Raw genomic sequence first — 8587 nt, 5'->3', positions numbered from 1 at the left:
TTCATTTTTTAAAAAAGGTTTTTATTTATTTATTTGAGAGAGAGAGAAAGAAAGAGAGCACAAGTGGTCAAGAGGCAGAGGGAGCAAGGGAAACGGAGTGATGAGCAGGAAGTCCAATGTGGGGCTCGATCCCAGGACCCTCAGATCATGACCTGAACCAAAATCAAGAGTTGGATGCTTAACCGACTGAGCCACCCAGGCACCCCCTGAAAAAATTTTAATAACACCAAACTAATCTATATATATATTCTAACCCCAATCTGTCAGTAGTGGTTACCTCTGCACTGGGGAGGGGAGGAAGGCCAGACAAAACATCCCCAAACACTCCTATCATTCTAGAAGATGGCTTTTTTGACTGGGTATTTGCTTGGTTGCTATAAGCCTTTGATTATTTTCCAGAGCACTGACAAAGTTAATCCTGCCAGTTACTTTTTTAAATGTTTCTGTGGAAGGACGAGAGCTTAGACGTTCTTTGTTGGGCTTACCATGTCCTGTGTAGCCACAGACCTTTGATAAGCTGATCTTGCAAGTGATAGAGCATGACTTCTGTCCTATGCCATTGTTCATGCAGACTCACCCTGGAACAATGCGGAGGGCACTACACAAGAGCGACTACCAGGAGCAGGGATCACTGGGGGTTGTCTTAGAGGTTGCTTCCCACAGGATAGGACCAAAATTTTCCTCCAAAATAATCTTAGTTGAAACCACAGAGATGAATATACATCGTAGCTAGAATTTTGATTTGAAAAGCTTTAAGGGAAGGTGTTTAGCTCAAATAGCAAGGCTTACTGTTGGCCCTGGCCTGACGCAGATCCTGGACGTGTCAGCACGAGTCAGGTGTAGTTTCTGGCTTTGGGAAACTCTCCCAGACACCTGCACAGATCATTTCAAAGCCGCATGGCTAAGTTCCATACAGAGGGTTAGGGCAACGTGAGGAGTATACCTTACTTACCTTGAAAGGTGAGGAGTGTTCCTGTTCCAAACGATACCTGAACAGAACCGTGAGAGATGTGAGCTGGGGCAGGAGGAGCCGCAGCTGTGTTGGGAGGCCTTCTAGGCAGGAGGCTCGCTGTTCGGACGGGCTGGAGGCTAGTAGTGAATACAGTGCTGTTACTTTACTAAAAAACAAGTCATACAGTTAATTCAAAACTTAACAGTATACTATTGGTAATTTCTGTTTTGATGTAAGCATGCACAAGGTGATTCGGGAACACTTCAGAACTTCATAGGAAAAGGCAGGCAAGTCCTACCATAGGAAGTTCTTGGGCTAATTTGGGGTGACTGGGAAGTAGCTGGGTGGAGAAGGCCATTTCCTTTAGGATGAAGGGCAGGTATAAAGCATAGGGGATGAGAAAGCGTGGCATTCTTCTATGAGGAACTTCCAGAAAGTTCATTATAACTGGTATGGATGCTGCTTGGGGTAGGGGGTTGTACAGAAGAGGGGAGAGGTTGCCGAAAGGGTTGTTCACAAAGGGCCTGTAGTGATCTTGCACCCTAAAGGGTTCGAACTGTGTTCTGAAGGTGAAAAGGACTGCCCATGAGCTAGTGACATAGTCATTAGGATGGTCACATACTGTATAGGGACATGAGTGCTCTTTATAGACCCTTATAATCATGGACATTTGAACATATTGAAAACATTTTTAAAAACTGAAGATTTCTGATTTTAAAATCGACTCATATTCATTATGGAATATTGGAAAATGCCTCATAAAGAACAAGAGAAAAGGAAAGAATCCTCAGTCTCCCTGCCTGAAGGAACTGCTTGTTAACATTTCATTGTTGATTTTCCAAATATATTTGTATGCATTTAAAAACCGATTTCCAACTGTAGATATTTTGAAATGAAATTTAACAATTTGCATTTTGAAATTCATATTTTATATTTCTTTTCTTTTTTTAAACCTAGGCTCTACATTCAATACAGGGCTTGCACTCATGACCCCAAGATCAAAAATCATATGCTGTAGGGACACCTGGGTGGCTCAGTGGTTGAGTGTCTGCCTTCCACTCAGTCGTGATCCTGGAGACCCGGGATCGAGTCCCTCATTGGGCTTCTTGCAGGGAGCCTGCTTCTCTCTCTGCTTATGTCTCTGCCTCTCTCTTTGTCTCTCATGAATACATAAATAAAATCTTAAAAAAAAAAAAAAAAGAATCCTATGCTGTATTGACTGCACCACCCAGGCGCCCCAATATATTTGCTTCTTAACTGGATACTTAATTGAAATGTAAATTGAAAAATGCGGAGGAGGGAGCACCTGGATGCCTCAGCTGGATAAGTGTCTGCCTCCACTCAGGTCCTGATCCCAGAGTCCTGGGATAGGGTTCTCTGCTCAGTGGGGAGTCTGCTTCTCTCTCCCTCTGTCCCTCCTCCCTGTTCGTGCTCTCTCTACCTCAAATAAATAAATAAAATCTTTAAAAAAGAAAAGAAAAAACCGAACTGAATACTTTCATAATACTTAGGTAGACTTTTAGAAGCTGGATCAAAGAATATACATATTTAAATCCTTTGGCTATGTATTGCTGAATTTTGTTAAAGGGTATATTATTTGTTTTATTAGTATTTTGTAATGTTCCTTCTTTCTGTTATTCTTACCAAATCACTTTATATAGCGTTCACGAGAGGCTATGAGAGCCCTCCAGTGGCCAAGCTAATTTCTGCAAAAATATTACCAACAGTAGAATTAAAAAGGAATTGTATCTCGTTAAATCTTAATGGCAATAAGAGCGAAGTGCTAGAAAGTGCTACAAACATCTTGGCTGTCCAAAAGGCCTTATCCTTTAGTTAGATAAGAGAGATAGAGATAGAGATAGATGAATAGAGATGCCGTTAGATAAGTTAGAGAAGAGATGCCATTTGCTTTTCTTTCGAATTCTTATTCATCTGCTACCAGATTATGAAATGTTTTGAATTTCACTGCCATGTAATATGAAGATTATGTTGGTTTCAAACAGGTTTAAAACCAACTGGTTTAACTACTTATAAAAGATAGTATTTATTGAATACTTACATGTGTCAGGCACTGCTCCAAGCATTTTACATATCATAGTGCAAATAATTCTCATGGCTATTGTAAAATAATTACTATTTTAAATACCGTTTTACTGGCAGGAAATAGAATGTTAGTTACTAAACAGAATAACTTAACAGATGGGATCAATAACTTGCTCAACTAGTTAAATAACTAGTAAGTGATGGAGCTAGGATTCCAACACAGTGGAAGGAAGGGGAATTTGGGATAAATTGGCTTCTGCAGGAATGGTTTTTTCTTTTTCTTTTTTTTTTATAAATTTATTTTTTATTGGTGTTCAATTTACCAACATATAGAATAACACCCAGTGCTCATCCCATCAAGTGCCCCCCTCAGTGCCCATCACCCAGTCACCCCCACCCCCTCCGCCCACCTCCCTTTCTACCACCCCTAGTTTGTTTCCCAGAGTTAGGAGTCTTAGGAGTCTCTCATGTCCTGTCTCCCTTTCTGATATTTCAGGAATGGTTTTTTCATTGCATCATGCAGGTCAAGAAATGGGACCCTGAAAAGGCAATGTTTTCCCCAGTAGTTGAGGTTGAAATTGTAGATGGGAGTAATTTGTGAAAGTGCTGCTCTGCTCTCAGTGGAGATACCCTGACTGAGCCAGGTATCTCTAGGTAATCAGAGATGTTCCTGCTTGCGACCCGAGCGGCACACATTCCTTACTGGAGAAGGCTCTTCTTTACCAAGGACAGCAGGTGGGTAGTGAGACCGAAAAGAGCCTTCATTCTGCCTCTTGCTGACTCTCAGACCAGTTCTAATTCCTACCTCCTGATTTCTCCTTCTTCAGATTCCAGCTGCTATGGGCTAAATATTTGTGTCCTCCCACAATCACTGGTTAAACCTAATCCTTTGGGAGATGATTAGGTCATGAGGGTGTAGGCCTCATAAATGGGATTAGGGCCCCTGTAAGAGTGATCCCAGAGAACTCCCTTGACACTTCTATCATGTAAGGACACAGCAAAAAGACTGCTGTCTAGGAACCAAGAGGAGGATTCTCACCAGACACAGAATCTGCTGGTTGCTCTTGTACTTCTAGCCTCCAGAACTGTGAGAAATGTTTCTGTTGTCTATAAATCACCCAGCATCCTAGTGAAACTTTGGGGGCTTGCAAATGCAGGCTCTCTTTATTTTTTCTGGGGGTGGGGCGACATTTCAATTCAGCCCCATTCGAAAGATATTTACAGAGTGCCTTTAGGCCTGCCAGACACTGTGCCACACTCAGACTTTAGAGGTCCACAAAATAGACAACTCCCCCTGCCCCCGCAACTCACAGGGCATTTCATTTAAAGCCTATATTTGGATACATTTGTCTGCACTATGAATTTGTACCACAATGTTTCTAAGAATGTGTGTGTATTTGGAGCTTTGTATCACCAAATATTAAAAGCCACCAGAGGAATTTATACTTTAAAAGAGGGTCTTCCTAAAAATATTTTAAACAAATAATCTCACCTAAGTGGTATCACATATGACCTATGTTTTCACATTTGGTTTTCTAAAGAAATGCACATTTCTTAGTATATGAGAAAAACTTTTTTTTAAAAAAGATTTTAGGGATCCCTGGGTGGCGCAGCCTGTGCCTTTGGCCCAGGGCGCAATCCTGGAGACCCGGGATCAAATCCCACGTCGGGCTCCCAGTGTATGGAGCCTGCTTCTCCCTCTGCCTGTGTCTCTGCTTCTCTTTCTCTCTCTCTGTGACTATCATAAATAAATTAAAAAAAAAATAAAATAAAAAAAGATTTTATTTTTAGGTAATCTCTACATCCAACATGGGGCTTGAACTTACCACCCTGAGACCAAGAGTTGCATGCTGTACCAACTGAGCCAGTCGGGCCTCACTAGGAGGGAAACTTTTTAGAGAGGAGTGTACATTCCATTTGGGGCTAATGATCACACATTTGGAACGTGGGAAGTTGGGTTTTTACCAACCATGCGATGATACAAGAGAACCACTAGTAGGCGCCGCGAGCCCACTCCTTTGGCCCAAGTTCTGCTTTCTCTGTGGGCTTTTGCTGCTCGTCAGCAGACACACTTGCCAGTGCCACGTGCATTAGTGCTCTAACGGAATCGCAGGCTTATGTGTCTGTGTTGAGGTGTAAATGGTAGAAGAACAGCGAACCAGGCCATCTTCCTTGTTCAGTACCCAGGTGGGGTTTAGGTCGGTGACTGTCCTTCTCATGCTCTTCTTTACCTATTTTTGAATAAGACAAAGGAAGGAAAGACCCTTCTTACACTTTCAATAATGGAAAGCACATTGGACTTAGGATCACAAGACCTGGAATCAGAGTTCAGCTTCATGTTACTAGGCCTGTTGTATACTGTAGAAATGTGAAGAGATGGTGAGGCAAGGTTTTCGGGGAGAAAATCAACTGGAAAGACCTTGTCTGGGAGTACTGGGGACCCACTGTTGCCAATTATCCGGGGCGACTGGACTCTGAGACACTGACTTTTGCAACTAGAAGGCTACCCGGGTCTGTGGTAGAGCAGGAATGCCAGCTTATTAAGTCATGCTACGTGGGGAGTCATGTTCTAACCACAGGGAAGGCTTGAGGCGTAGAGTCACCACAGCTAAGGCATGTGGACGATCTTAGGAAAAGGCCCTTCAGCCAAAGCAGCGTCAGGGACTTCCCTGCTTTACAGAGAGCCTTGCCAAAGGGACCAGGTCCTCGGACGCTGGAGAGCCGGGGACTCTTCCAGTACCCTCCGTTTCCACGGCTGCCCGACTTCCTTTCCGAGGGACGTACTCTCTGTTTATGGGTCATCTCTTCACACAGGTCACATTTTGCTGGTCGTCCTTCAGTGGCCTTTGGTACATCTGTGTTGTGACTGTTTAGACATCCTAGGATTTCTCTTAATAGACAGTGGTAATTACAGTGTCGTTATGTCAGCTTCAGTCTCTATCAGAAGCAATTCGTGTTTTCAACTGATCCATTTTGCCTATGAATATACTAACAGTAGCTAACATTTATGAGTCCCCATTCATAATATATATGCATATATACACATAATTAAAACATATATAGATTTTAATATATGTTAAAAGTACATATATATGTTATATGTGTGTGTATATATATATATATGTATATATATATATAACTCTGTAAAGTCATCTCACTTAACCCTCAACAATAACCCTGTGGGGCATCTGCTATTCTCACTTAATAGATGAAGAACCTGAGAGTTATGTAAGTTAAGGAACAACCCATGTGATAAAGTTGGGATATAAACTCAGGAGGTTCCATTCCAAGCTCTTAGCCTGACAACTCTTTCTACCGTTTTGGGTCTGAGTTCTGAAATCTGGCGCTACAAATGCCTCTGTGTGTGTGACCTGAGCATTGGTGAATTCTGATTGCTGGATTCCTTATGGTTGGAATGTCAAATGCCAATGGAGTCACAAGAGGGAAGGTTTCACAGTTGCTTTCTCAAAGAATTGATGTTGCATGGATTTTATAGTTTATATTGTACTTAATACAAAAGCTCCCGCTTCTCTTTTTTATTTCATTTATTTATTTATTTATTTATTTATTTATTTTATTTTATTTTTAAAAAAGATTTTATTTATTTATTCATGAGACACACAGAGAGGCAGAGACACAGGCAGAGGGAGAAGCAAGCTCCATGCAGGGAGCCTGACATGGGACTCGATCCGAGGTCTCCAGGATCACACCCCAGGCTGCAAGCAGCACTAAACTGCTGCGCCACTGGGGCTGCCCCTGCCCCCCCCCCCTTTTATTTTTTTTTTATTTTTTTTTTTTAATTTTTATTTATTTATGATAGTCACAGAGAGAGAGAGAGAGGCAGAGACACAGAGACACAGGCAGAGGGAGAAGCAAGCTCCATGCACCGGGAGCCTGACGTGGGATTCGATCCCGGGTCTCCAGGATCGCGCCCTGGGCCAAAGGCAGGCGCCAAACCGCTGCGCCACCCAGGGATCCCCCCCCCCCCCCTTTTAAATGTTATGAGGAGATATCTGAAAACATCCAGGTGATGAAATGCCCCCAAACACAACAGCTCCCTCAAAAACTGGACATAATCCTACACAGGAGTCTCTACAAATCAAACTTGTCTGAATGCAGGGAGAACATAAGAGTGCAAACGCAAGAGCTCTGAATCGTCATTCCGGCTTATCGAGCTTTGTACCAGACATTGTGTTAAGCTCTGAATGTGTATCAACTCACATAATAATCAAGAAACCTATGGGGTAGGCACTATTTCCATCCTCATTTTACAAATAAAGAAACTGAGGCCCAGAGTGGCGTCACAGTTAGTAAGGTGTAGAGCCAAGATGTGAAGCCAGGGAGCCCAGGCTGCACTGTCAAGCACTGTGCTCTCCAGGGCCATTGTTGTGGGCTCTCCTGCCTGACACCCTGTCATCTGTAGAGTCTTTTCTGTCGGTGCCTTGATGTCTTTGGGGTTTCCGCAAGCCTCGTGTTCCCTAGGAGATACGGTGATTTGTCCTGACACTCAGCATGGATACGGGGAGGCTTAGTCGCTGTGACATACAGATCCATATCTGAGAGTATTTCCAGGAGGAAGTTCTGTGTTTGCTAAAACCCCCTTCATCTTTAAATCTCATGAATGTCGAGAGAGGGATGTGCTAAGATAAGCCAAATGTATCAAAGGGGATTGACACGGCTTGGTGTGAACACAGCCCAAGGAGGACTCTCCACTCGATGAAAAAGTGCAGATGATGGGTCTTCTTTGAGTGCGCAGAGAGAAGGAGGCATAACGACGGTGATGGGGCCGATAGGTACCCTCCGCGGAGCGCAGGTGCTAACTTACCGCCCCGCAGAGCAGTCAGCCTACCTCTCCCTGTGCCAAAACCGGGGAACTCGGGGAACTCGGGCGCTTTGGGAGTTCTCAGGAAGGGATTTCCAGGCCTGGCTAACGAGGCAAGGTGAGCCAAGGTGCGCCGGGCCCGCGGGCCCTCCCCCTTCCCAGCTGAGCGACGCCGGGCAGTTTAACCTCGCAGCTGTGTCTCCACGCGGACGACACCTGAGCAACTGTCCCTACCACGGAGGCTTAGAGAACCAGGTGGCAGGTGCACCGCAGAGCGCGCACAGGTGCGAGTCGCTACTGTTCCTGGCCCCGTCCCCGTGGCCGCGGCCGCGTCCGGTGGCTGTCACCCACAGGAAAGGGTCATTTGCTGTCCAGGAGTAAGGATGGGCAGCAGGATGCTCCGGGCGCTTCTCAGCTCCCCCGGGGTGCTGCCCGCGCGGTGCGGGCTCGGGAGGCCCGCGGCCCCTGCAGTCACCGGGAGGGCGGGGGAGCGAGGGGCAGGGATGGAGCGGGGCGGGGACGCAGCCACGGGCCGCCGCGGGGCCGCCAGGGGACCGCGCGCCTGCGGGGGGGGGCGGGGGGGCTCACCGCTCTCCGCGTCGCGGGCCTGGAGCCAGGTATTTCCCTTTCCCACCTGGACGGTGCGACGCGGGGCTGGGCGCGGAGGCCGCATCGCCGCGCGTCCCTAACCCTGCCCCCCCGCCCCCCTGCACCCGGGCCCCGCCCCGCGGTTGGCCTGCGGGCCGGGGCCGTCGCCGATTGGCGCTCGC

The 8587-nt window shown here is 45.8% G+C and overlaps 1 long non-coding RNA gene across 1 annotated transcript; it reads right to left on the bottom strand.

Moving 5' to 3' along the window:
- Positions 1-3345, bottom strand: LOC140598208 (uncharacterized). The gene is made up of 2 exons (XR_012000370.1): positions 486-3345; positions 1-152 (listed from the first exon to the last, which is right to left on the bottom strand). It is a non-coding gene; the product is annotated as an uncharacterized lncRNA (long non-coding RNA).
- Between the last annotated feature and the right edge of the window lie 5242 nt (positions 3346-8587).

Source organism: Vulpes vulpes, chromosome 3 (genome assembly GCF_048418805.1).
Source record: "Vulpes vulpes isolate BD-2025 chromosome 3, VulVul3, whole genome shotgun sequence".
NCBI lineage: Eukaryota > Metazoa > Chordata > Mammalia > Carnivora > Canidae > Vulpes > Vulpes vulpes.
The sequence above is the reverse complement of the archived record's forward strand: the minus strand, read 5'-3'. Positions and strand labels throughout refer to the sequence as shown.